Here is a 15,954-nt window from a genome sequence, read left to right as displayed (position 1 = left end):
GCCTTCTTTGTCAAGGCCTTCTCCCTTCTGAGACAATTCAACAATGCCTTCTTTGTCAAGACCTTCTCTCTTCTGAGACAATTCAACCATGCCTTCTTTGTCAAGTCATTCTTATAGATAAGATCTTCTCCTTCTTCTACTCATCTTTGGTGTTCACTTTTATTTCTATAATAACATATACTGGGCATCTATTGTTTAATCTTTACTTTTTTCTGTATGTGTGCATGTGCACGTGTGTGTGTGTGTGTGGATGCATGTACACATATGTGTGTGTGCACAAGTGTTGGGAAGCTAGAGGACAACCTTGGATGCTGTACCTCTCAGATACCATGCAACTTATTTTGAAACAGAGTTCCATCAGCTGGGAACTCACCAAATATACTAGATTGACTGGCCAGAAAACTCCAAGGATTCTCCCACCTCCCTGTCCCCACTATTGGAATTACAACTGTATGTCACCATGTTCTAAAGCTTTACTTGTGTGCTGGAAATCAAATTCAGGTCCTCGTGTTAGTAAGTAAGGCTCTTTGCTGACTGACCAGGGTAGCGTTTATTGTTTTAACATATTTATGAACAATGCAAGGACATATGCTCACACTGAAATCTTTATATAAAAGAAATTTGATGTGTACTTGTCCTTATTATTGTGTCAAATGGTTAATACTCTGTATAGTGAGCAAATGCTAATAAACTTTGAATAGTTTGGTCTGTACTCGAGAATCTGAGAGGTTGGCAGATGATTAGAGAGTGTGTGGTTACTACTAATATAGACTAAATAATTTGGATGAGGATGAGGCTGTTAGTACTTACCAAGGTAGTTGTGGCTGGCTAGCCCAATTCATGTAGTTACCGTGGCTATAAGTCAAGGTCATGAACATATCAAATGCATACCAATTAGCCCTTCTCTTTTCTGAGGTCACACACGGCATTAGCACAGTCTTGGCTGACTTTTTACAAGACATGTTTGTGCATATAATTCAAGTAGATCAGCACAAATTCATCTGCAAACCATGCCTTTTTGTGCTATCTGCTTCACTTTCAGTTGAGTTATAACTCACCCTCCAGGACTCCAATTTTACACACAGTAAGTAGAAGCACTGGGGGTTGTTGAGGCTCCTTCCTAGCCAAACCAAGGAGAGTCATTAGCTCAAAGCCACATTTTTGTATTGTTAAGTCATGTTTGTACTAAAGGACAACTCATAGTTGGTTTTAATCACACATTCATTGAACTGATATTGTTTTCTATACTTATGTATTCTATAAATTACTGTGATGAATTAAACAGGTTTCTTTGAAGAATTATTCTATAATCTCATTGAATTTTCCTTAGAATAGAATAAAAATGAGAACATTAGTGCTAAAATGATAAAACTTGTTTATATCTTTTCTGGTATAATTAAAGGGTTACCATATGTTTCCAGAAATACAGTGTGTACCTGTTCAAGAGGTTGAAGTAGAAGGATCACAAGTTCAGGGAAAGCCTGGTCTACACAGTGAGTTCAAAGTCAGTCTGGGTAATTTATGGAGACCCTGTCTCTACATACAAAGGAGACATCGAGGGTGTAGGTCAGTGAAAGAGTAAATGTCTAGCACTTGTGAGGCTCTGGGTGCAATCCCCAGTACTATAAAAACACAAAGGAGTGGAGGAGGACCTAGCTTGAATAATCACAGTAGGAGTTTATCATCACCTTGATTCTAAGCATCTGGGGTTGGGCTTTCTGTCTCAACTACACCATGTGAGAAGTCAAGTGGCAAAGAGCTCACAAATCGCCATACTTTCAAATCCATCTGAATATTATCCCCTCGCTCTTCCCCTTTTCACACACACACAATTGCACATATACACACAATTCTGTTAAGTTCTAAGAAAATTGCCCTTTCATGGCATTAGAACTAAGACTAACAGAAATAATAAACATGCCAGGCATGGTGGTGCAAGCCTTTCATTCTAGCACTACAGCGGCATGGGTAGAATGATCATTATGAGTTTGAGGCCAGCCTGGGATAGAATGAGACCCTACCATGAAAAACATAGCATTGATAAACATAATGTCTATCAACTCTGAAAAGTAAATTTATGTTTTAGATATAAAATAATTGCAAAATTTACTGAAAACTGATGACTTTAGAACAGACCATTTTATTTATTTATTTATTTATTTATTTTATTAAGATAGAAAGATTTTCTTTATTAATGACCCCAACCATATTTCTTTAGATACAGGAGTTTTGAACTCAAATACTTTAAGAAGAAAACAAGTTATGATTGCATTACCTGCAATTCATTACCAATAACATATTGCAATGCAAAACAGCTTGGAAAAAGAATGTGGGAAGAAAGGGGAAGAGGGAAGATAAAAGAAAAGAAATTAAGTTGATCAAGTGGATTTTTTCTTAATCTTGGAAACTATAAAGTCTTTGCAAGCACAGCTCGTTTCTGCAGATTATTTTCCAAACGTGTACAAAATGGAACCCGAATAGAGAATCCCTTAAGAACCTGGAGAGGTGCAACATGAAGGGCTATGATGATCCAGTAGCAAGCGTTCCCACCTTCTGTGCACAGTGCTTCCTCAGTTCCCAAGAGTTAGCGGGATAAAAACGTCTTCCCCGCGATTGTTTTCATTTCTTTTTTCTTAGCATCTGGGCATGCATGGTTGAGCACCTTGAGGAAGTCCGAGGTCTTTGCCTGCATAGGTGTGTGAATATAGGCCTTAGAGCACTTGATGTGGTAATGCAGGTAGTCCCAGGCTGATGGTGTTGTCTCGGGCATTGGCATTGGTGTGGCGTGGAAACAGCACAAAGGTGATGTAGCCAATGTTGTCACCCACAGCGGCATCCTTGTCTTTCAGCTCTAGGGGAGGTTCCCTGTGGCTAGAAAGGACCTGGGGGGCTGTGTGGCTGGCTCTTCGTCCTTCTTTGAACTCCTGCATGAACACCTTCCCAATGACCACATCACCGTCATCTTCAAACACCGTGCTGAAGACTCCTGTGACTGCCTTTTTTAGATTCAACATACATGGTTTCATCATCCCTATAATGAATAGCTGCTCTATTCTTGCCTTCCTTGCCCTCTTCTTGGAATTAAAAATATTTCTCCAAGACGGAGGCAAAACGATTTCTCTTCAACATCCCACCCTGATGAACAGTAGAATCCTTGGATGCAGGCAGATTTTCAAGGTCATATATCAAAGAAACATTGTACCCTGATTCTGGGTTTACCAAGAAACTCCCGTCTACTCTCTTTAGTAACTCATCAGCACCATGTGCCTGAAGTTCCTTGTAGAATTTCAAAGAAATACTGACCATCACTTTTGTTTTGTCTCCATTAGAATTTGAAATATGATAGAGGACCCCATCAAAATCTGCAAATGTTACTTCTACTGCTTCTGGTTTATTTCCGGTGGCTGCGTTCTCGAACTTGAGCACGAGCGTCTCCTCGATGATGCGGTTGTTCACCTCCAGCAGGATCGTCGCGGCGGCTGCCCTGGGCAGGGGAAGGAGAAACAAGGGCGGGTGAGGGTGGGCAAGAGAGGGAAGGACAGAGGGAATGGCCCGCGGCCCCTTCGAGGAGGGGGGCTGGGTGGGGTGGGTTAGGGGAGAAGGGGAGAGGGGACGGGGTGGGAAGAAGAGGCAGACGCGCGCTGGCTATGCACACAGCCACCCACCCAACAGACCTGGCCCGCGAACCCTGCACCCGCCTGCCGAGCCGCCGCCGCCTCACCTACAAGCCCCGGTCCCCGCCCAGCCCCCCAGAACAGACCACTTTAAAATGAGCTCTGCTGAGACTGTTGGGGCAGCGGGCAGCCAAGCCTACCTCCCACAGGTTGTTTCTCAAACGGAGAATCAAGAAGCAGGCTGTTATCTGCAGTCCTCTAGCTGAGTTCTGCTTTCCTTTCTGGCCTTCTTTCTCTTTCTTCCTGGATCTTTTGTTTACATTAGTGTTATACAACCTGATTCATTTTATTTTTGTAATATTTCTTCATGATTTATGACCATGTTACATGGTCACACCAGAGTTCTAACTGCTGAAGTGACACTGCATTCTCTTTACTTCTGATTTTACAGAATCTTTCTTTCTGGGGTCTTCGGAAGAGAAACTGTAGATAAGTTGGCTCCTGCTTGGCTCTCATTATCCTGAGAGATAAAAAAGTGTTTTCCCATGTTCTGGAAAAGAAATGAAAGTGGGTGATTTCTGAATTTATTGAAGGAAGAGAACTGATTTTCACTCAGAATAATTCCATGATTAATGCATTAAGGGTTTGAGACAAAGAACCATATGGAGCTTGTATCATGAACTGATGGTTAATAGTTTCACAGATTGTGGAAAAGGACATAAAAGGAAGGTAAGAGGTAAAGAACGGAATCTGTAGTACAATGCAGAGTCCAGTATGGGAGAGAAGTAGGAGCAAAGATGCCTACCATTCAAAATAAATATAGCCAGCTTTTAAAAAATATTATTTGTTTATTTGATAGATGGGGTGGGGAGAGAGAGAGGAAGATAGAGAGAGTAAGTGCACCAGGGCCTCTAGCCACTGCAAATGAATTCCAGGTATATGTGCCACTTTGTGCATCTGGCTTTATGTGGGTGCTGGGGAATCAGACCTGGGTCCTTTGGCTCTGCTGGAAAGCACCTTAGCCACTAAACAATCTCTCTAGCCATCCAGCTTTAATTATATGCTTACCTACACTGTGGCACACATAACTTAAGAGTCTGTAGTGAGTGAAATGGAAGGAGATGAGAAGCCATATTTGGGAAGAGGTAAGATGTGTGTGAAGAGAGGAGGCAGTGATTAAAGACACGGTTGTGAACAAACTCCATGCATCAACTTAGAGCAAACAAGAAGACTGTGTCAGAGAAGCCCATTGCAGCATGGCCCTGTGGACATGGTGTTCAGTCTTTGGGAAGGACAATGTCCTGGTATTTTTTTCTGCCAGGTAGATCCTAAAGATTCTGGGGCTCTGCTGGAGTGTATTAATAAGAACTACCATATCAGCCTTGTGATTTTGGCTCATCTTGAAGCTGTAGACATTGGAATGTGATTCGAAGGAAGCTGGGTGGTGCAGGATCTGCATCTGGAGGCCACTGGATCATCCAGAGGATCCCAGTGAAAGTCACGCAGCAGTGAGGGTGGTGATAAAATGTGCCAGGGCAGGACCTGAAACAAAGTTATAAGACTTGTGGGCTGGGGCGCTAGCTCAGCAGTAGAGCATTGGCCTAGTATGTGTAAGGGTCTGGGTTCTATTTTCAGCACTGCAAAGAAAAAGAAAGAGGAAGAAGGAGGCAGAGAAAAAAGGAAAGAAGGGAGGGAGGAAGGATGGAAGGATGGTCTCAGTAATGTGCTGGCTCTGGAGAATATGGAAGTATTCAGTAATAAGTCATCCAGGTGTTATAATATGGACAAGGGTTGATGAAATGTGTACTTAAGAATACCACCACAGAAAGGTACATGTGACAGATGTGGGTATATTGAATTTGAGGATGCCTTAAAACATCTGAGATATATAATATAATCTACTGTGGTTATCTTTGTGATAGGCTATTTTGTCAGAAATTAATATGCAATATTTCTTTTAATCTTCAAACTTAAAACCAACATTTTGCAGATAAGGTATGGATGATAATATTAATAAAATTTTATACCACAGTTCAGCAGACTTGGGATTACATGCTAGAGTTCTGGAATATAGATGAGAGAACTGAACACAGGCAAGATGGTTTGAAGTCATGAGGAGAGTGCAGGGTGAGATGCCCAGTGCATTAGGTTTGGATTTATAACCCATTAAGGCACAGTCTTTCTATAGTGCTTTAGGGGGTGTATGCATGCATTGACATGGAACGGGTAGGGTTGGGATAAAAGGCAACCTAAAGCACAAGAGAAGATGAAAATAGAGTCAACACTGTTATTTAATATATATGACCAGAATCACAAAACAGGGATTTTTTTTTAAGAGGCGAAATTAGAAGCACTGCAGTAACTTGAGGCCACTGATTAATATTCATCAGTTATTTAAATTCACTACCTATCTTACTTCCACTGAAAACACATGATGCAAATGATATTCTATGGTCAGTATTACACACACCTTTTGGTTCAGTTTGGTAAATACTGAACTAATGTTCATTTTCTTAAAATGAGAAGGCAGTGTGCAATTCCATTCCATGGTACTTCCATATTCCAAATGGGCCATGCTGCCATCTCCTCTTGATCCCATTCTTCCTATGGATCATGGCACAAGTATCAGGGAGCATTCATGCAAGCCCAGCCCTAGTCCTGTGAACAACCATCAGCAAGGATGACTGTGCAGACTTGCTCACAGATACTAGTTTATGCAACTACAGGCAGTGAGGGTGCCCAGAGGAAGCTGGGAGCTGAGGAGAATTTGAATGAGAGCAACAAACAACTTATACAAATCTCAGGCCTGTTCTTAAGGCAGGGTGCCAGTGGAGTACCTCTAACCCTATCACTGGGTTCATTGAGCATCATGGGTTGTCACGAGCTTAAAATTCAATGAAGTAGCTATAATGGAAGGGCCAACCTCGGTCCCTAGTATCCCATTATAATCAACACTCAGCAACATGAAGAGAAGGGTGACAGATTCCTTCATGTCTTCCTCAGGTAGTTTCATAGTTTTAGGTCTTAGTTGTGGATGTGATGAACATTTACTGTTCTTGAAGAAGACACTGAGTTTGCTTTGGAAGCCATAAGATCTACCAGGTCTGCTGTCATACTGCAAGTGTCCGTCGAGCTCGCTCTTTGGACCACTCACCTGATATGTGCTCATCATATCTTCTCCAACCCTAGAGTGTGGTCAGTGTGTCCACAGCGACTACAAATGTAGATTGCTGAACTTTCCTGAGCTCACAATGTTGTGAGCAGCAGAAAGATCACAACATGTCAGGATTTAAAGTGAGGTGGCCTGGATCCAAGAGCAGGGCTCTTATATATGACCAAAAAGGTAACAGTTCCAGGATGAAAAATAATACAATTGCAAAGTCCACAGGAAGAGGATGTGTCACCCTGGCCATCATTCTTCTCTTGGGTTTATTCCTTTGCTACTTAGGTTTATACTCAGTTATCCGACCTGACACTGTGTATGCATGCATGCACGTATATAGGTATGTGTACATGGGTGCCTTGATATGCATAGGAATGAATGCATACATGTGTGTGTACATATGTCGTGCATGCATTCATGTGTGTGGACATATATGCATACATACATGTCGGTATACCATGTGTATATACATACATGGATGTTTGTGTGTATGTGTAAGCAAGCATGAATATTTGTAGGTATATATATTGCATATATGAGTATGTGCACACGGGTGCATTTCAGTAATGTATTGCCTGGGTGTAGGTTCTAGTCAACAACATACTTACAAGTCTGGGAGTGATCATATAGGGAAGCAGGGCTTAAGAGTTTTTATCATATTGCACTGCCTAGTTCTTTTCCTTTGCTCTCACCTCCTTGGTTTACTTGGTTTGTGCTTATAAAAAAATAACTGAAAATTGTGGTTTCTTTGTATTACTTTGTTTCATCATCCAGATAGCTGATGGAAAACCATTGTGTCATGTGAGCAGAGCACAGAGCTTTCTGTAGAAAGTGAGAAGACACTGGCTGGAGCTGGTAATCTTGTGGTCTTCATTAAGTTAAATATAGAAGATGATAACTCTTTTCAAAATGAATAAGTTGGCACAATTGAATGAGTAAATTAAATAAACGGGTGAATTTTATATTAATTTGAGAAGCCAGTGCTATAAATGGATAATGCATGGCTATAATTTGCATCAATAGCCATGTTCTCTGGCACTGGTTGAGTGGACACGAGACCTGGGCTCTGGTCCACTTTGGGGAAGGACGAGCCATGGTTTCACTCCTGTGCCTGTGGAAAACTTGCTAGTTAAACCATTTCATTTGTTCCTTCTCCAGAGGTGAGTTGCCAAGTCTATTCATGGAGTCTCAGGATCAAAGTAACAAATAGACTGGGAGATGGAGTTTGTTAAGTTGTTGCATTTTGTTAAAATTCCTGTTTAAATTTCTAAAAATGTGCTCACAATTTCAATCCTCTAATTGTCAGTATGAAAAGCTGATCAAAGGCACTGGTGGTGTTATCATACCCCTAGGTCCTGGAGTCCTCCTTACCTGGGGCTAATGGGATTTGGGGGACAGATTATTTATAGTTTAGGAACCTCTCAGCAAGTTGGGTGAGGTGGCTCCTTTTGGTTAAATGCCGTCCCAGTCACACACTGTGAAAACTCAGCACTTCAGAGGCCTTGGGTTCCAAGAAAAATTGGCTTCAGAGCTGTCTGGCATGGCACACTTCCCCAGGCATTCTCAGCAAGTCAGCAGTCCTAAGAATAGGACCACATCCACCCACCAGATCTGCACACACTTCCTAGTACACACCAAGATCCCCGACCTTTGAGAGGGGGAAAAGCGCTTGGGATACAAAGCTAAAATTATCCTTACTTGTGAATTTCTGGAAATTTGGTATAGGGTGAAACACCATTTGAATTGAGCAAAATTCAAGCCAAGTCAAGACTTCCTTGAGCAGAATGTCACTAGAAATCATCTCCTGAGTAGTTGTCCCCTCTCTCTCAGCTCCATGGTGCACAAACATCTTCCTGCTGGCTCAAGTCACACTAAAAGCTATCTTCAATGCGTGTCTCCTCCTCATCAAATTCCCAACACACTTTCTCAGTCCTTTAACCCTTCTATTTTTTTGTTTCTTATTCCTCTACTGCTTTTTAAATTACATTAATGACATTAACATGTTTACAGATGTTGATAATACAGTTATCCTTGCCTGTTGGAGAAGAGGTTCCTTATCTACCTCTGCAGAAACCAAAGTCCATGGATATTCAAGGTCTACTTGTGAAATAGTATCATGTTTGCATGTGACAGGCCCAACTGCCACCTCAAGAAGATGTCTAATACATGGCTCTCTGTCAACACTATATAAACAGCTATTAACAGTGTCTTATTTAGGGATAACTATAGGAAAATGCTATCTGCACACGTTTAGTGGAAATGTGTCTTTAACTACTTTTGGTTTGTAGTTGGGTTAGTGGATCTATGGTAGGGGACCCACCTTCTCATTTCTGTGTGTTGGAATATCTACTGACTACCTTGGCCCTCTTCCCTTCTCAAACCGTCTTGATCCTTAGGAGATATTTTCTTCTTGGACTTTTATTTCTTGGAACTTCTGAGTTACACATCAGTATTCTGCCTCTCACTCTCCTTTTCCTACACCAAAAGCCAAAACACACACACCTGTCTATACACGAGTTTATGTGCCATGTCTATAGTTTGAGATTAATTTTCCATATAGCTAAGACACACAAAGCACCTCTCCAGACAAAATTAATATAACAAGAAACAAAAATATAGACTGGAAAACCAAAATAATGTTCCTTGGTGTGTAAAATTTTGGAACTTATATTTTAATTTATCATGTTTTATAGGTTCTGAGTACAAATGACAACTTTTAGTTGGGTGAATGAAAACCATCCTGCATTCATTTGCTTGTGAATTAGTCAAATATTTAATGCAAACTAAAACAGCATAGTGTGCTTTCTGCAATGATGATTAAATCTGAAAGCCCATTTTTTTAAACAAAACATTATTGAAAGAGAACTCTTGGCAAGCATGTTCTCCAAGTTCTCTGTTGTGTTCAGTGCATTTCTAACCCTTTTGGTTAGTTCTAAATGCAGGCAGCACATACTTTCAACACCATTCAACCCAGGCTCACTGATGAAATTTCTTCTGTTGTTATTTGTGAAATAAATCCTTGCTCAATTGTTTACTTTACCTCCACTATGTTCTCTCTAAGTGATTCCATCTAGCTTTGTAGCCTTACCCATCATCTATCCACTTTTTTTTTATAGCACCAGATAATAAAGCATTGGAGCTAAAGACATGAAACTAGACAGGTGATATGCTTGAACAATGATGAAAGCAATAGTAATAATAGCATGAAGCAAGAGTGTGCATGGAGCTGTGGAGCTCCAGCCACGAAAAAGGAAGGTTGATATTCTCTCTGCTACTCTTGCGGAGCTCTGGGGCACCTGTCTAATACCTCTAATCAAGGAGTCATCGTCTCAAAATTAAAAGCTTCGGCCATGTCTTTAGTACCCACACGCAGCTGGTAAGGTCACACCAGTTACTCCACTGTCATCACACAGTCCAGAGTGCCTGGCTTAACTCAATACTTCTGATACAGAGTTCTCAGCTCCCTCTGTCTCCCTAAAATCCATCCCATATCCATGGTCATTGCAACATACCACAGGTCTTGGGCCTGTAACATTTGCTTACCTGCTGGTCCCTGCCCATCCTTTCCGATGTTCACATCCATACTCATTTCTCCAGCTCAGCTCTGAATAGGTGTATCCATTGTCCCTCAGAGACATTGCTTGTGTTTTTCTTCTTTCCTGTTTGTTTGAAATTTCCCCTAAATCACCCACTCTCCATCCATATCCCATGTGATTTTGGAGGGCACTCAAGCTTTTGTTTCGCCTTTTACTGTTGCTCTGCAGTGGCAATTTTTCTCTATCTAGGTCCTATGCTGTTGAGAAGGGCCACTAATGCCCATAATTCTGAACAGTCCACAGGGCCCAGCAAGTTCTTTTTTTTCCCTTTTGGTGTGTGTATGTATGAAAGAGTGCGGGTCCATAAGTGCCATGGTATGCATGTGGAGGTCAGAGAATAACTTTTGGGTGGTGGTCCTTACCTTCTACCTGGTTTTGAGACAGGCTCTTTTGTTGTTCACAGATATATTTATCAGGCTAGCTGGCCATGAGCTTTTGGTTGATTCCCCTGACTCTGCTTTCCCTGTAGTGCTAGGCACATTCTGGTATAGGCACTTGCATTATAGAGTCTGGCTTGGCCTGAGTGCTGAGAAGCTGAATGGAGGTACTCATGTTGGACTCTGATAATCCAGAACACACACATGCAGGCGCACACACACACTCCATTCATAAATGCAATAATACTAAGCCCACTGGTTGTTTAACAGATCTCTGGAAGTCCTGTGGGCACGTTGTCACTAACCTCATTGTCTTCAACACTATGGTCATCACTTCTTACACATGTATGTTCTGATTCAAGAGTCTAACCACGGAGAAAACTGAGCAGAGAGCCTAGCTTAAGGCCATCGGTATCTGTAAACATTGCTTGTCAACACTGGTCATCCATACTGGTCAGCCCAAAGGTCCACCAAGGCAGAGGACACCTAGTTACAGTGATCTAAGTGGGTGGATTACACATTGTAAGATTAACCTATGGTGAAAGTTACAAGTAAGGGGTTTAGCATTTCATAGCAATAATCTCAGGAAAGTTATTTTATAAGGCCCATAAAAAATATTCTCACAGTTATTTCCCATAGTTATCCCCGTATTTCATTCTTGTAGCTCATTCCTCTCTTCATGCTCATACTCATGTGGCAGGTCTTGGTCCAGCTACCCCAGCAGGCTCTTGCTGGTTAGTATATGACTTCCTGTTTTATTATTGAGTGTACTGTACTAGGTGTTGGGAGTGTCAGTCAACAAGACACATGTTCTCCATAACAAGTATGGTAGAAGAAAAAGACATCAATGAAATATGGAATCAACAACTGACACATCTTAAATGTTCTTCCAGAGAGGTGATGAAACTGTTAACCCACTTAAATTTAAATTTAAGAGTCTATTTGAGTCAGGAGCCAGTCACTAGGCAGGCAGCAGTTCAGAGAGAGGAAAGTTTTGTGCGGCAGGGGCAGAGGCTTCAACAGGAAAACAAGGGGCCAAGAATGAAAGTTGCCCAGCTGGCTGCACCTGGGTTCTGTGGCATGGTGTCAAGAGGCAGCTGCCTGGTATGAGCATGCTCAGATCAGTTGCTTTCTGTTCCACTGCACTACACAGGCACTCTGAGCTCAGTACACAGACTTGACTTTGGCCTGGGGCTATGGGCCTGCTGCTTCCTAGTGACAGAAGAGAAAACAAGGGGAGGGGTGAAGAGGGTTACCTCTCTGGAGCTCACTTCAGGTCAACTTTGTCCCAGAAGTAGATCTCATTTTTTATTGATAGCACTATTGATTTACTTCCAGAGAAAACTCTAGCTAGTGCTATTTTTCATCTCTTCACAGAAAACCCTTTTCATACAACTTGAGGGTTCATCCAGGATCCAGGACACACACATACTGAAACTGACCTGGGAGTCTACCTCTCTAGAGAGGGTGGTATTGAGGCATCGGAAGGAAAACAGTTCAGATAGGTGTCATCAAAGGGTCCGAGCCTGCTGTCACTACCAGCTATTAACATGAGTTCTTCCAGACAATAGTAAGTTCAGAGTTTTACATCCTTCACCTAGGTACTACTCTCAACAACCAGCCAACCAACCAAACACAAAGACACGGTGTTTCCTCCCTGCAGAACATGCTTCATATCCAATGCTGTAACTATAAGCTCACAATCATGTAGGGTTCTTCCTTAAGTATTCACACAGAACTGCATAGGATTTGGATAGGGATCATGAATTATGAAGAAAAGTTTCTTACTTAATGTTGTAAATGTGTCTGAAGGACACCTGATTGATTTCTTTATTAAACTGCTCTTGCTTTCCATCAGGCGGGCATGATGATGCACACCTTTAATCCCAGCACTCAGAAGAAAGAGGTAGGAGGATCACCATGAGTTTGAGGCCACCCTGAGATGACATAGTGAATTCCAGGTCAGCTTGGGCTACAGCAAGACCCTACCTATGAAAACAAAGCAAAACAAACAAACAACAACATCAAAAAACCCTTATGTACCATATCTGCTTCTTAGTTCATCTCTTAAGTTCACAAGCAGATTGGCTTCCCTATCAACTTGAAAGGTAATTTTCAAGCAGTTTTCATAAAGATGGATCACACTTGACCTATCACTTGTCCAAGCATGTTACACATATGAACTCATTAGTCTTTTAGTACTCAGTCCATTTCTGCTTCATGCCTGAGACCTTCTGCTTTAAAACTGAACTGACATCAAGAAACTACTTCTACTATAGAATAACTTGGTATGTTCTCTCCCCAAATTTACTTGTGGAGACAGATCTACATTTTTTAAAAAATACATATTTTATTTATTTATTTATTTGACAAAGAAAGGGGGGAGAGAGAGAGAGACAGACAGAGACACAATGGGCATGCTAGGACCTCTGGCCACTGCAGAACAACTCCAGACACATGTGCGCCCCCTTGTGCCTTTGGGTCTTGGGAAGTTGAACCTGGGTCCTTTGGCTTTGCAGGCAAATGCCTTAACTGCCAAGCCATCCTTCCAGCCTAGATCTACTTTTTTGGTAAGTTGACATGTAGTAAACACACACAAATACCAAACTGAGGGTTTGATAAAAGTGTGTATACACTTACACAGATGGTTGGGCCCATATATAGATGCACATCTAGCTATATATATATATATGTATATATGGCACATATGCATAATATGGCACACATGGGCACATCCACACAGTGAAAACTACTCCAACTTAGGTTTCTTGCTTGATTAATGAAAATAATTTGTGTTTTAGAAACCATATTACTTCTAAGCTTGGGTTATGTAAGTCCACCCCACACCTTTTGAACACAGTTTAGTATAGCCTGAGGTTGTGGGAACCAGATCATTCCATCTATAAGCACAGTGGCTGGACCAAGAAGAACCAAAATTCCTAGGGGACACTCACTCTCTCTGGAAGCTTCACGTGACTCTCAGTGGACCCTCCTTCAGGCCTTCTCCTGGCTTTCTGGGAAAAGATCACACTTGTGCCCAGCTGCCTGTCTTGTCTGCAGTTATCAGACAAAAAAACTCACAAGAAGTTCAAAGGAGCTCACCAGAGAACATGGGAAGGAAAGGAGGTAGGGAGAGAGGGAGACAAGGAGAGGGGAGGAAGGAGGAGAGAGAGGCAAAGAGCTGACCCTAGCGCTGTGTCCCCTACTCATTTTCCTTTTTCATTGTCTGTCATCTACCTTCCACCCTGCCATAAATCCTGCCCTTTTTCAATTCTATGTGAATATATGTCACAATTTAAAGATAGATCTTAACAATCTCTAATTTCTAGCCCTGTAGTATAGGGTGATATGAAGAAACACATATTGACTGAGCTGAGAACGGCTCCTGAGAGCCTCAGGCCATTGTCTCTTCTCTAGCTGTACCATGCCACCAGGTGTCAGCACCTGGCAGAGCAGCCCATCTGCCCACCTTCCTAAGGAAACCAGGCTCAGGCACAGGTCTCTCAGCTCCAGAAGCCCACTAGCCACACCACTCATGCCTGCCACATGTGGTAACATGATTCCACTTAGAACAGTGTGGGAGTATAAACCTTATGTCCTCAGCTACCTACTGAACCGGCTCCTCAAGGTCATTGGTCCAGGACTAGGCCTGCAGTGGGAAGGAAGGCCCTACAGAGGCTCACAGCCTGCAACCACCACACACGCTTTGCCAGCACAGAGCTTCCGTTTGGTGGTTTCTAAAACTGCAGCGTAGCTTTCTGGAATGTCCTGACAGCTTTTCTCTGTGAGAACCCACATCTGGTTCTCATGTCCCACTGTCCCTGGCCTTGGCTTCTCTACTTTAACATTGCTATCTGTTGATAGGGGTGGATAGGACCAGCAACCTTTCATTTTCAACAAAATGCATCTTAAACTATTTTTGAATCCCTGACAAATATGTTTTGCACAAAATTGTTTTTTCCCCTCAATCACTGGGTTTGCAAAGAAATGTTGAAACATGTGTGTTTTGTTAAGTTTCCATTAAATTCTGAAAAACCCTATTATATGAAATGAAATCCTTTGGATTTTTTTTTTATTTCAAACAAGTCTTCCAATTTTGTTAAAATAAAATGAAACTTGAAATCAATACCTTGAAGCTGATCCTATAATCAACATTTTCTATTTGAAAAATTGCAAAAAGATTAGGAACTAAACAATCAACAAGATTTTCCTTTCTTCTCTTCTCTTTTCTTTTCTTTTCTTTTTTCTTTTTTTTTTTTTGTTTGTTTTTTCGAGGTAGGGTTTCACTCCAGCCCAGGCTGACCTGTCATTCACTATGTAATCTCAAGGTGGCCTAGAACTCACGATGATCCTCCTACCTTTGCCTCCCTAGTGCTGGGATTAAAGGTGTGCACCACCACATCCCACCAATAAAACTTTCTTTATGAAATGTGTTCTATATTTTTAGATACTTTTTTTTTTTTATAAAATAACAAAATCAGGACTGAGGAGATGGCTCAGCAGTTAAAGGCACTTGCTTACAAAACCTGACTGTTTGGGTTCAATTCCCCAGTTCCCATGTAAACGCCAGACTCATGAAGAGATACGTGTGTCTGGAGTTCAGCAAGTGGGCCTGGCATACCCATTCTCTTTTGTTTGTTCTCTATCTCAAATAATAAATGACTAAATAAATATTTTCTAAAAATAAAAATAATAAAATTTTTATTTTGACTTATAAAATGATAGTTATTTAAATAGGTAACTGATTGTCCATGTCACAAAATTAAATTAACTTTAAATCTAGCAATAAATTATGGGTATACAATCATTTCAGAATAAAAAGTCTATCAGTCACAAAACAAGATTATATATAATAGCCAAAACATGATTATTTTAAAAAGTGGGTAAAAATGTCAGAGATGACAAACTTCACCTCCAATGAGGGAGGTGGGCAAAAGCATGGAGCTGCTTGATAGGACAGCAGTTCTGTGCAGTGCCCACATATTTCTTGACATTACCTTAAAATTATATTTCTACTGAGTGCAACATCTCCCCTGGTTACAGACCAGCCTTTCTCTTTATGCTTCTCTCAGGAACTGAATTGCACATTTCTGCTTCTTACTTTCTGAAGAAACAACTTTATTTATACATTGCACTGTAATATATTCAACTAATTTACAGACTCAGTTCAGTCTGTCTTGCTTTCATCTTTACTCAGCTGGGAA

The 15,954-nt window shown here is 41.3% G+C and overlaps 1 pseudogene; it reads right to left on the bottom strand.

The window, feature by feature from the left end:
• Positions 1-2,320: 2,320 nt before the first annotated feature.
• Positions 2,321-6,783, bottom strand: LOC101600591 (annotated as a pseudogene).
• Between the last annotated feature and the right edge of the window lie 9,171 nt (positions 6,784-15,954).

This window comes from Jaculus jaculus, chromosome 9 (assembly GCF_020740685.1).
Source record: "Jaculus jaculus isolate mJacJac1 chromosome 9, mJacJac1.mat.Y.cur, whole genome shotgun sequence".
Taxonomy (NCBI): Eukaryota; Metazoa; Chordata; class Mammalia; order Rodentia; family Dipodidae; genus Jaculus; species Jaculus jaculus.
This window is presented reverse-complemented; position numbering and strand designations above follow the sequence as displayed.